Source organism: Arachis ipaensis, chromosome B9 (genome assembly GCF_059453495.1).
Source record: "Arachis ipaensis isolate K30076 ecotype BB chromosome B9, ASM5945349v1, whole genome shotgun sequence".
NCBI classification, from domain to species: domain Eukaryota; kingdom Viridiplantae; phylum Streptophyta; class Magnoliopsida; order Fabales; family Fabaceae; genus Arachis; species Arachis ipaensis.
This window is the reverse complement of record NC_142444.1, coordinates 114,747,910-114,760,917: the sequence shown is the minus strand read 5'-3', so window position 1 is coordinate 114,760,917 and position 13,008 is coordinate 114,747,910. Positions and strand designations below refer to the sequence as shown.

At 37.0% G+C, this 13,008-nt stretch overlaps 1 non-coding gene across 1 annotated transcript; it reads left to right on the top strand.

The window, feature by feature from the left end:
- Nucleotides 1-12,356: 12,356 nt before the first annotated feature.
- Nucleotides 12,357-12,464, top strand: LOC148545987 (small nucleolar RNA R71). Its single transcript, XR_015901105.1, has one exon. It is a non-coding gene; the product is annotated as a small nucleolar RNA R71 (small nucleolar RNA).
- Nucleotides 12,465-13,008: the final 544 nt, after the last annotated feature.

The following is a 13,008-nucleotide window of genomic DNA, read 5'->3' as shown; positions in this document are numbered from 1 at the left end:
AATTATGAATATCATCAGCTCTGTCTATTCATAAGCATAAACCTTCTTGGAGAGTGGTAAGAACCACCTAACGAAATGATCACTCTTTTATTCTTAAACTCGGAGACTTCGAAGAAATCATTGTACATGAGCTATATTTTCAGCGAGCAAAAACAATACTCCAAGAAAAGGATATAAAACTTAAGTCTCAATTGCTTAGTTGTTAGTACAAAATTTTCAACACTTTCTAATAAATAAATAGTCTGATTAACAGAACATAATCATAAAAAAAATGAAAAACCCACAATGATTGAAAACAACAACCAAAGATAGAATTAACCACAAAATTCATTACATCAAACCGACTCACAATTTTGGGGGACTCAATTGAACAAAGGGGAAGATGAGCAATTATTTCCTGATAAACACGTTCATCCTTCTCATTGAACTGAACAATCCAATCAAGTACCAACACTTTTACATATGCCGTTGACTGCAAACAAATAAAGATTACGTAATTGCTTATGATAAAAAACTTAGAAAATAATGTGATAGAAAGATCCTGAACTTCAAAACCCAAGACTTCTTGGTGCTCTGATTGATTCTTGAAGAGGATCTCCTCAACTTTAATGGAATGAGCTTCTCATAAAAATAGGCAACATATCTATCAGCAGTATTCATATGCAAAAAAGATGAAGTAGCAGATTTGACAAAGTGATTTTGATGTGTCCATAGAAAAGGATATTGGGTAAGTATTGAAATTTCAAAAAAGCAACAGGTAATGATGCATGTTAACAATTGAATATATGAAAGGACTCCAAACGATTTATTGCCAAAAAATGCTAGAGAATAAATTTTCAAAGGCAAAGGTCGACCATGATCAGCATCAAAAGAAGAATTATTATTCTGGTACGCAAAATTTGAACTCGCACAACTTCACCGGCAAGTGCACCAGGTCGTCCAAGTAATACTTTAGGTGAATGAGGGTCGATCCCACAAGAATTGTTGGATTGAGCAAGCAATAGTTATCTTGCTGGACTTAGTCAGGCAAAAAGTAAAGAGAATTGTTGTTGTTGTAGGCGCATAAAACAAGAAAATAAAGGAAAGCAATTAAAGACTGTTAAAGAGATAATATATAGAAGTAGTTAAGGGTTCGGAGATGCTTAACTTTCTGGATTAACACTTCTTACTGACTATTTTAACAATGAATGATTCATTCTATGGCAAACTGTAAGTAATAAAACCCCAATTCCTTGGCAATTTAATCTCCTTTGATTCTCATCAAAAGGCAGGGTCAGTGGTCATTCAATTCGAACGAGGGTGAAGATCAGAATTCTAGTTTAGTGCCACAAAAACCTTAATTACCCAAAACTGATAGGATTTCATGTCACATATCCCAATTAGCCGCAGGTAAACCTCAGTTTAGGAGGAGTATTTTCAAGCTATAGCTCAAGCGACCTTGGTCAGAGTATCACAAAGAACTCATGTAGAATCAGGAATCATACTTCCATTCCACCCCAGACTCATAGGATTAAGAACGAAAACAATACCTTAGAATTGAATCAAACATTAATTAAAAGAGAAGAGTAATAATATTAATCCATAGGAATAGGCAGAGCTCCTAACCTTAACCAGGAGGTTTAGTTACTCATACTTTACAGAGAAAATTAAAAGAAGATCTGAAGTAATGTGAATGATCCTCCCCTCTCGGGAGGTATGATCCTCAGGAAGAAGAAAGTCTCTTATTTATAGTAAAAACGTCTAAGACTAAACCTAAAAGATGTTAATTTAAATTTAAAAGTTACAAGCATAAGATAACATAAGCTAAGGAGTGCTAAAATCTACTTTGGAGCCCACTTGGTAAATGTTTAGGCTGATGACTGGCGTTCAACTTGGATTCTAGGCATTGAGCACTGGCTAGCATTGAACACCAGTTTTGGGTATTCAACTTAGGGGGCAGATCCTTCTTAGGCGTTAAATGCCTAAGCTTGACGTTTAACGCCTATTTTGGCAGTCATTCTAAAAGAAAATTATATACTATTATATATTTCTGGAAAGCTCTGGACGTTAGCTTTTTAACACCATTAAGACTGTGTCAATTGAACCCTATAGCTTAAGATATGCTTGTTGGAATGCAAGGAGGTTAGGATTGATAGCATCTGCTATCCTTTCTTCGTCTCTGAGCAAGACTATGCCAAATTTGCCCAAAATTCACCTAAAATCATAAAAATAACACAAAACCTCAAAGTAGCATCCAAAGATGAATTTTGCACTAAAATATAATAAAACTTAATAAAATCTAACTAAAAACACTATAAAAATAACTTAAAAAGGGGTATAAGATGCTCACGCATCACAACACCAAACTTAAACTGTTGCTTGTCCTCAAGCAACCAAAAACAAGATAGGACCAAATGGATGAGAATAATCATCACGTTTTAGAGTTATAATTCAAGCTTAGTTCTAATTACTAAATAGAGCCATTAACACTCTATTTCTGAATAGCTTTGGCATCTCACTTTCCTTTGAGGCTCAGAAATATTGGCATCCTTTAGAACTAGAATTCGGATGACATTATTGATTCCCTTCTTTAAGTTTTTCTTGATTCTTGAACACAACTTTTCTTTTCTTCTGGTGCTTGCACCTTTGAGTCTAGCCGTGACTCTAAGTGTTTTGTTTTCAAGTATTACCATTTGATACATAAACACCACAAGCACTTAACTGGGGGAACCCTTTGGATTCGAATTTAGCTTTGCTTAAATTCCTAGACAGTGGTACTCAGAGCCTTAAGCGTACTCTTTATAATATTGAGTCACGACTTTAAATGCTCAGTCTCAAGGTTAACTTGACACTTTCATACCACAAGCATATAGTTAGGGATAACAACTCTTTTGAGCTTTTTAGGCCAATTTTGACCCTCCTAACCATTGATGCTCAAAGCCTTGGACCATTTTCTTTTGATTTTTCTTTTTAATTTATTTTTCATTTCTTTTTTTTTGCTATTTCTTTTGCTTCAAGAATTAATCTTTTTGATATTTCAGAGAATTAGTAATACTTTTCTAAATTCATGTTCCTCAAGAACCAATATACTTAACTTCAATATCAAATATACACAGTTAATTCATACGTTCAGAAAATAGAGATAAGGCCACCATTTTGAGGTAAATAGAACAACTTATGATATACTCAAAACCTTATATGTCTTTCTACTTCTTTTTGTTAAAATTTTCTTTTTAAGCTTAGTGGGCAATACATAAGACATCTTCTAACCATAGAGATTTCAAAAATAAACTGCTAAAGCAGGAAAATTCTATGAGTGATCATGTAAAAGCTAGAATAAAAAATAGGAGATAAGATAAAGAAAGGGATAATGAAACTTAACCACCTCAGTTATGGTGGCTGCTGATCTTCCATGAAGATGATTCACCTTCCTTTGGTGCCATTGATGCTAATATAAACCTAGAGCTCGCTCTGCAACACCAAACTTAAAAAGTTTGCTTGTCCCCAAGCAACGAAAACTTGGTCCCTTGTTGGCGTTAAACGCCAGGACTGCTTGCCTCCTTGCAGGCGCTAAACGCCCAACCTGGCGTTTAGCACCAGAGCCTTCTTGCTCCAGGGCGCTCTATTCTTCCATTCTGAGTTCTTCTGTCCCTGTTCTAAGTGCTGTACATGATCACAAACATTAGAAAACCTAGGAAAATTTTGAAAATTAAGAAAAAAGAATAGAATAAAAAATAAAACTAAAATAAACTAAAAGATACTTATGGTTGGATTGCCTCCCAACAAGCGCGTCTTTAATGTCATTAGCTTGACACTTGATTGTTGAATTTTCTTCCTCTTCTTCCAGTTGGTTAAAAGAAATGACTCCAAGGGAAAAGATGAGAAGATTAGTGCCCTAAGATTTGAATTCCTCCTAACAAGTTTTCTTTTATTATTATCAGCTTGATTCTTCTTGCTTGTTAGGGTTGGAGTTGTATTGTTTCTTGTTGACATTCTCTTTTTTATGTATATCATCTTTTGTTCCTTGGTCACAATCCCCTTTTTAGTACATTCCTCGATTACCTCTACCACTTTGGATTCAGGATTTGGGTGTTGTGTGATGGGTGGAGTGTACCCTTCATCAAGAACCTCTTGAATTGGTGGTTCAATGAACTCAATCTCTATGTAGCTTTCTGCTTCATTGGAGTGTAAATTCCCATAATTTTTTTCTCCCCGACAACCTCCTTTGTTCATGCATTTTCTGCTTTTTTGATGTGTGAAGGTGGAGAATTCTCTAATTCACTGGGGTATGGACTCCTTTGAATGATTCCCTCACATTCTTTTGTAGGAATTTGCATTGCTTCTCTTGTGAGGGAGTTTGCTTGTTCCTCTACCCAACGCTTGGTAATCACCTCTATATGCCCCTCTACATTCTTGACACTCATTCTCATATCATGTATGCAACTTTGAGCGGCCTCTCCTAATTCTTTTATGGTAAGCTCTAAAGCTGATAGTTCTTGATAAGGAGATGATGATTCTTGATATGAATAATAAGATGATGGCTCTTGATATGAGTAAAAGGAGCATGGTTCTTGGTATGGATAGAGAGGTAGTGGTTCTTGGTACGAGTAAGCAGGGGATGAGGATGAAAATTTTTGCAAAATTTCCTCTGTTATTTGCTCCAGTTCTTGGCAGGCAAGATCAAAAGATGATGGTTCTTGATATGTGAAATATGGAGCACTGAAGTTTCGTTGGTCTTGGCTTTCCCAATCAAAGTCTGGATAATTCCTCCATTCATAGTAATTTGAATCACTCATTGGGTGTGAGTAGTAGCCCATGTGATTCCTCTCCATTATTGTTCCTCATCACAAAACACCAAACAAAATTAAATGCACCTTGTGGTAAACAGAAAAGTAAGGAAGAAGGAACAACAATAGACTTTTTTTTAATTCGAAAATAAATAAAAAAATAGAATACTAATTTGAAAATTAAAAAAATAATAACTAAAAATTTCAAAAAAATTTAAAAAATTTAGAAAGAAAGGAGTTTAAAAATTTTCGAATTTCAAAAAGAAAGAAAAAAGAAAAATTAAAGAGACACCAAACTTAAAAATAAAACAAGATAAAGTAAACAATTAACTAAGATTTGAAAATAAGGATGGAAGATTTGATTTAAAAATTTTTGAAAATAAAAAAGAAAAGGGTTTTGAAAAATTTTCAAATAAATGAAGGAAAGAAAAACTAAAGAAACACCTAACTTAAAATTTGAAATTAAAATAAAGATAAGATAAGAAAAGATAACAAAATTTGAAAATCAAGGAAAAGATAAATAAGATAAAGATCAAAGATCAAGAAAGATAACAAGATAAGATTTGAAAATAAAAAAAAAGAAAATTAAATTAAACAAAAAGTTCACAAACGGGACACCAAACTTAAATTTGAAATTAAATCCAGATAAGATAAAGATGCAAGAATTTAATTTTTGAAAGTTCAAAAGAAAGGGTTTTTAAAAGAAAACAAAATATTTTGAAATTCAAAAGGAAAGAAAAGAGAACACCAAACTTAAAATTAAGATAAGATAAGGCAAACAATTAACTAACAAGATTTGAAATTAAAGATGGAAGGCTTTGATGAGAGAACTTTTGCGTGGTCTAGAAATTTGCGGATAAATCCTCGTTGTAAGTATAGTTTCTAAACCTTCAAAAGTCCTTTCATACAAACGTTTTGGTTGTCACAAGTAACAAACCCTAAATAAATTGATAACCGAAGTATTCAAACCATGAGTCGTCTTCTCAAGGAATTGCAGGGAGGTGTTCTTATTATTGGTTATGAGTATTGTAAATTGGGGATTTTGGAAAGAAGGAGCAAGTAATGTAAGATAACAAGTCGTTAAAATAATAAATAACAAAGCTCTTGGCAAGGTATAAGAACTGGAAGTCCTATCCTGGTTATCCTTATCAATTGTGATGAGAATTGGATTTTTCTCCCACTTTGTTAACCTCTAACTATGAAGGTAAGTTAAGTGGATGAATTAATTTTTATTCCTCAGATCCTAGTCTTTCCTTGAGAAAAGTTAGAGTTATTAGAACTCGAATTAATTCTTGAAGAATTCCAATTTTCAATCAACAATGAGTTTGATAACTCAAGTGTCTCCAATGACTCAACCAAAGTCAAGAGGGAAAATTCTAAATTAAATTAAAAGCATCAATATAAATAAAGCAAAGCAATCTTAAATCTGAAATACCTCAAATAATATTAATTAAGAAAATCATAACATGAATGTAGCATAAGCCAAATAGGCAACATAACTAATATAAGCATTAAAGTATCTGAAAGTAAGAGATAAATATAAAGTAAAAGAACATTGAACCTGGGATTGAGAGTCACTCCTAAAACTAAGAGAAATCCTAAATCCTAATCCAAAGAGAGAGGAGAGAACCTCTCTCTCTAAAAACTACATCTAAATCCTAATAATTGTGAATATGAAAGCTTGTTCATGAATGGATGCATTCCCCCACTTTATAACCTCCAATCTGTGCTTTCTGGGCCGAAAACTGGGCCAGAAAGAGCCCAGAAATCGCTGGTTGCGAAATCTGCCACGCTGGTTTTTCGTCATTGCGACGCGTCCGCATGGAGCACGCGTTCGCGTCACCTAGCGTCAGGGCAACTATGGCATATTATAGCCGTTTGAGTGCGAAGAGGTCAGGCTGGACAACTTAGCAATTTCTCCAACTTCTTGTATTCCTTCCACTTTTGCATGCTTCCTTTCCATCCTCTGAGCCATTCCTACCCTGTAACCTCTGAAATCACTTAACACACTGGTATGCGAAATTGTTACTCTGAGGTTGTAAAATTTGTTGTTCGTTCTCTCCCTGGCAATGGCTCCAACAAACTGGTGCACAATACCATGGTCCAAACATAACTTCACAACTTCGCACAACTAACCAGCAAGTGCACTAGGTCGTCCAAGTAATAAAACCTTACTTGAGTAAGGGTCTATCCCACGGAGATTGTCGGCATGAAGCAAGCTATGGTCATCTTGTAAATCTCAGTCAGGCGGATATCAAATGGTTATGGAGTTTTCGAATAATAATAATAAATAAACAGAAAATAAAGATAGAAACACTTATGTAATTCATTGGTGAGAATTTCAGATAAGCGTATAGAGATGCTTTCGTTCTTCTGAACTTCTGCTTTCCTGCTGTCTTCATCCAATCAGTCCTACTTCTTTCCATGGCAAGCTTTATGTAGGGCATCACCGTTGTCAATGGCTACATCCCATCCTCTCTGTGAAAAAGGTCCAAATGCTCTGTCACGGCACGGCTAATCATCTGGAGGTTCTCGATCATACTGGAATAGGATTTACTATCCTTTTGCATCTGTCACTACGCCCAGCACTCGCGAGTTTGAAGTTCGTCACAGCCATCCCTTCCCAAATCCTACTCGGAATACCACAGACAAGGTTTAGACTTTCTGGATCTCAGGAATGGCCATCCATGGGTTCTAACTTATACCACGAAGATACTAATAACTCGGACTCGGTCCCCTGTATTAGATATCTAAGAGATACTCATTCTAGCTTGGTTGCATGTAGAACGGAAGTGTTTGTCAGGCACGCGTTCATAAGTGAGAATGATGATGAACGTCACATAATCATCACATTCATCATGTTCTTGGGTGCGAATGGATATCTTAGAAGCGGAATAAGTTGAATTGAATAGAAAACAGTAGTACTTTGCATTAATTCATGAGGAACAGTAGAGCTCCACACCTTAATCTATGGAGTGTAGAAACTCTACCGTTGAAAATACATAAGTGAAAGGTTCAGGCATGGCCGAGAGGCCAGCCCCCAAAACGTGATCACAGGATCAAAAATACAATCCAGGATGTCTAATACAATTGTAAAAAGTCCTATTTATACTAAACTAGCTACTAGGGTTTACAGAAGTAAGTAATTGATGCATAAATCCACTTCTGGGGCCCACTTGGTGTGTGCTTGGGCTGAGCTTTAATGTTGCACGTGTAAAGGCTTCTTCTGGAGTTGAACGCCAAGTTGTAACGTGTTTTTGGCGTTCAACTCTGGTTCGTGACGTGTTTCTGGCGTTTAACTCCAGACTACAGCGTAGAACTGGCGTTCAACGCCCTTTTGTGTCGTCTAAACTCGACCAAAGTATAGACTATTATATATTGCTGGAAAGCCCTGGATGTCTACTTTCCAACGCAATTGAAAGCACGCCATTTTGAGTTTTGTAGCTCCAGAAAATCCACTTTGAGTGCAGGGAGGTCAGAATCCAACAGCATCAGCAGTCCTTCTTCAACCTCTGAATCTGATTTTTGCTCAAGTCCCTCAATTTCAGCCAGAAAATACCTGAAATCAAAGAAAAACACACAAACTCATAGTAAAGTCCAGAAATGTGAATTTAACATAAAAAATAATAAAAATATCCATAAAAGTAACTAGATTCTACTAAAAACATACTAAAAACCATGCCAAAAAGCGTATAAATTATCCACTCATCACAACACCAAACTTAAATTGTTGCTTGTCCCCAAGCAACTGAAAATCAAATAGGATAAAAAGAAGAGAATATACTATAAATTCCAAACTATCAATGAAACATAGCTCCAATCAGATGAGCGGGACTTGTAGCTTTTTGCCTCTTGAATAGTTTTGGCATCTCACTTTATCCATTGAGGTTCAGAATGATTGGCATCTATAGGAACTCAGAGTTCAGATAGTGTTATTGATTCTCCTAGTTCAGTATGTTGATTCTTGAACACAGCTACTTTATGAGTCTTGGCCGTGGCCCTAAGCACTTTGTTTTCCAGTATTACCACCGGATACATAAATTCCACAGACATATAACTGGGTGAACCTTTTCAGATTGTGACTCAGCTTTGCTAAAGTCCCCAATTAGAGGTGTCCAGGGTTCTTAAGCACACTCTATTTTTGCTTTGGACCTTGACTTTAACCGCTCAGTCTCAAGTTTTCACTTGACACCTTCACGCCACAAGCACATGGTTAGGGACAGCTTGGTTTAGCCGCTTAGGCTAGGATTTTATTCCTTTAGGCCCTCCTATCCACTGATGCTCAAAGCCTTGGGATCCTTTTTATTACCCTTGCCTTTTGGTTTTAAGGGTTATTGGCTTTTTGCTCTTGCCTTTTGGTTTTAAGAGCTTTTGGCTTTTTCTGCTTGCTTTTTCTCTCTTTTTTTTCGCTATTTTTTTTTTTGCAAGCTTTTGTATTCACTGCTTTTTCTTGCTTCAAGAATCATTTTTATGATTTTTTAGATTATCAAATAACATGTCTCCTTGTCATCATTCTTTCAAGAGTCAACATATTTAACATTCTTAAACAACAACTTCAAAAGATATATGCACTGTTCAAGCATTCATTCTGAAAACAAAAAGTATTGTCTCCACATCAATATAATTAAACTAAGTTCAAAGATAAATTCGAAACTCATGTACTTTTTGTTCTTTTGAATTAAAACATTTTTCATTTAAGAGAGGTGATGGATTCATAGGACATTCATAACTTTAAGACATAGTTACTAAATACTAATGATCATGTAATAAGATATAAACATAGATAAGCATTTAACATAAAGAAAACGAAAAACAGAGAAAGTAAGAACAAGGAATGAGTCCACCTTAGTGATGGTGGTGTTTCCTTCTTGAGGAACCAATGATGTCCTTGAGCTCTTCTATGTCTCTTCCTTGCCTTTGTGGCTTGATCCCTAGTGATTTTTGGTATTCCTATCCTCAGTTTCTTCCAATAATTATGTGGAGGGAAGTGCATCCCCTGAGGTATCTCAGGGATCTCTTGATTTGTAGCCACATGTTCTACCACTGAGCTATATACCCTCGAGATGAATCTTTCCATCTCCAATGACTCGGAGGTGGAAGCCTTTTTCTTCCCTTCCCCTTTTCTAGAGGTTTCTCCGGTCTTAGGTGCCATCAATGGTAATGGAAAAACAAAAAGCTTATGCTTTTACCACACCAAACTTAGAATGTTACTCGCCCTCGAGCAAAAGAAGAAAGAATAGAAGAAGAAGAAGAAGAAGATATGGAGGAGATGGATGGATGTGTGTATGGATGTGAGTGGTGAATGGAAAACAGAAGGGATGACCATGAATGGAGAGAGAGAGAGGGTGAGGTGGGTGGGGATCCTGTGAGATTCACATATCCTGAGGTGTCAAGGATTTACATCCCTGCACCCATTAGGCATGTAAAACGCCTTTGCATACAATTCTGGCGTTTAAACGCCGAATTGATGCTTGTTCTGGGCGTTCAGCGCCCAGATGCAGCATATTTCTGGCGTTGAACGCCAGCCAGATGCTTGTTTCTGGCGTTCAGCGCCAGCTTTCCTCACTGTGCATTTCTGGCGTCTGAACGCCAGGATGCTGCTTGTTTCTGGCGTTCAACGCCAGAAACATGCTCTGTTCTGGCGTTGAACGCCAGCCAGATGCTCCTTACTGACGTTTAAATGCCAGTAAGATCCTCCTCCAGGGTGTGATTTTTCTTCTGCTGTTTTTGATTCTGTTTTCAATTTTTCTATTTATTTTTGACTCCACATGATCATGAACCTAATAAAACATGAAAGAACAACAAGAATGAAAATAAATTAGATAAATAAAGATTGGGTTGCCTCCCAACAAGCACTTCTTTAATGTCAATAGCTTGACAGTGGGCTCTCATGGAGCCTCACAGATGTTCAGAGCATTGTTGAGACTGCCCAACACCAAACTTAGAGTTTGGATATGGGAGTTCAACACCAAACTTAGAGTTTGGTTGTGGCCTCCCAACACCAAACTTAGAGTTTGACTATGGGGGCTCTGGTTGACTCTGTTTTGAGAGAAGCTTACTGTGCCTCTTTTCCATGTTTACAGAAGGATAATCTTGAGTTTGAAACACAAGGGAGTCCTCATTCACTTGAAGGACTAGTTCACCTCTGTCAACATCAATCACAGCTCTTGCTGTGGCTAGGAAGGGTCTTCCAAGGATGATGGATTCATTCTCATCCTTCCCAGTATCTAGGATTATGAAATCAGCAGGGATGTAAAGGCCTTCAACCTTTACTAATATGTCCTCTACTTATCCATAAGCCTATTTTCTGGAATTGTCTGCCATCTCTAATGAGATTTTAGCAGCTTGTACCTCAAAGATTCCTAGTTTCTCCATTACAGAGAGTGGCATAAGGTTTATTCCTGACTCCAGGTCACATAGAGCCTTCTCAAAGGTCATGGTGCCTATGGTACAAGGTATCAGGAACTTTCCAAGATCCTGTTTCTTCTGAGGCAATCTCAGTTGATCCAATGCATTTAGTTCATTGGTGAATAGGAGAGGTTCATCTCTCCAAGTCTCATTACCAAATAAATTGGCATTCAGCTTCATGATTGCACCAAGGAACTTGGCAACTTGCTCTTCAGTAACATCCTCATTCTCTTTAGAAGAAGAATACTCATCAGAGCTCATGAAGGGCATAAGGAGGTTTAATGGAATCTCTATAGTCTCTAGATGAGTCTCAGATTCCTTTGGTTCCTCAGAGGGAAACTCCTTATTGATCACTGGACGTCCCAGGAGGTCCTCCTCACTGGGATTCACGTCCTCCTCCTCTCTTGTGGGTTCGGCCATGATGGTCAATTCAATGGCCTTGCACTCTCCTTTTGGATTTTCTTCTGTATTGCTTGGGAGAGTACTAGGAGGGGTTTCAGTGATCTTCTTACTCAGCTGGCCCACTTGTGCCTCCAAATTTCTAATGGAAGACCTTGTTTCATTCATGAAACTCACAGTGGCCTTAGATAGATCAGAGACTAAATTTGCTAAGCTAGATAGATTCTGCTCAGAATTCTCTGTCTGTTGCTGAGTGGATGATGGAAAAGGCTTGCTATTGCTAAACCTGTTTCTTCCACCATTATTAAAGCCTTGTTGAGGCTTTTGTTGATCCTTCCATGAGAGATTTGGGTGATTTCTCCATGAGGGATTATAGGTGTTTCCATATGGTTCACCCATGTAATTTACCTCTGCTATTGCAGGGTTCTCAGGATCATAAGCTTCTTCTTCAGAAGATGCCTCTTGAGTACTGTTGGATGCAGCTTGCATTCCATTCAGACTCTGAGAAATCATATTGACTTGCTGAGTCAATATTTTATTCTGAGCCAATATAGCATTCAGAATATCAATTTCAAGAACTCCCTTCTTCTGAGGTGTCCCATTACTCACAAGATTCCTCTCAGAAGTATACATGAACTGGTTGTTAGCAACCATGTCAATGAGTTCTTGAGCTTCTGTAGACGTTTTCTTTAGGTGAATGGATCCACCTGCAGAAGTATCCAATGATATCTTAGCTAATTCAGACAGAGTATCATAGAATATATCCAGGATGGTCCATTCTGAAAGCATGTCAGAAGGACACTTTTTGGTCAGTTCCTTGTATCTCTCCCACGCTTCATAGATGGATTCACCTTCTTTCTGTCTGAAGGTTTGAACATCCACTCTAAGCTTACTCAGCTTTTGAGGAGGGAAGAACTTGGCTAAGAAAGCCTTGACCAGCTTATCCCAAGAGTTCAGGCTATCCTTAGGTTGAGAGTCCAACCAAATTCTAGCTCTGTCTCTTACAGCAAAAGGGAAAAGCATGAGCCTGTAGACTTCAGGATCTACTCCATTAGTCTTAACAGTATCACAAATCTGCAAGAATTCAGTTAAGAACTGAAAGGGATCTTCAGATGGAAGTCCATGAAACTTGCAGTTTTGTTGCATCAGAGAAACTAGTTGAGGTTTAAGCTCAAAATTGTTTGCTCCAATGGTAGGGATGGAGATGCTTCTTCCATGTAAATTGGAATTAGGTGCAGTAAAGTCACTGATAAACCACTATTTTATAGTTTATATTGTGTGGTTTTGTCATGATCCTTACCCAATTATTCATCAATTTAGCATGCATTTAGATTTCCTTCCTAAATTCAGTACATGTTTGAAAATTGCTTCCTAGAGACTTTAATTATTTATTTTTAATTCTCCTTTATTCCATTCGACGCCGTGATCTGTGTGT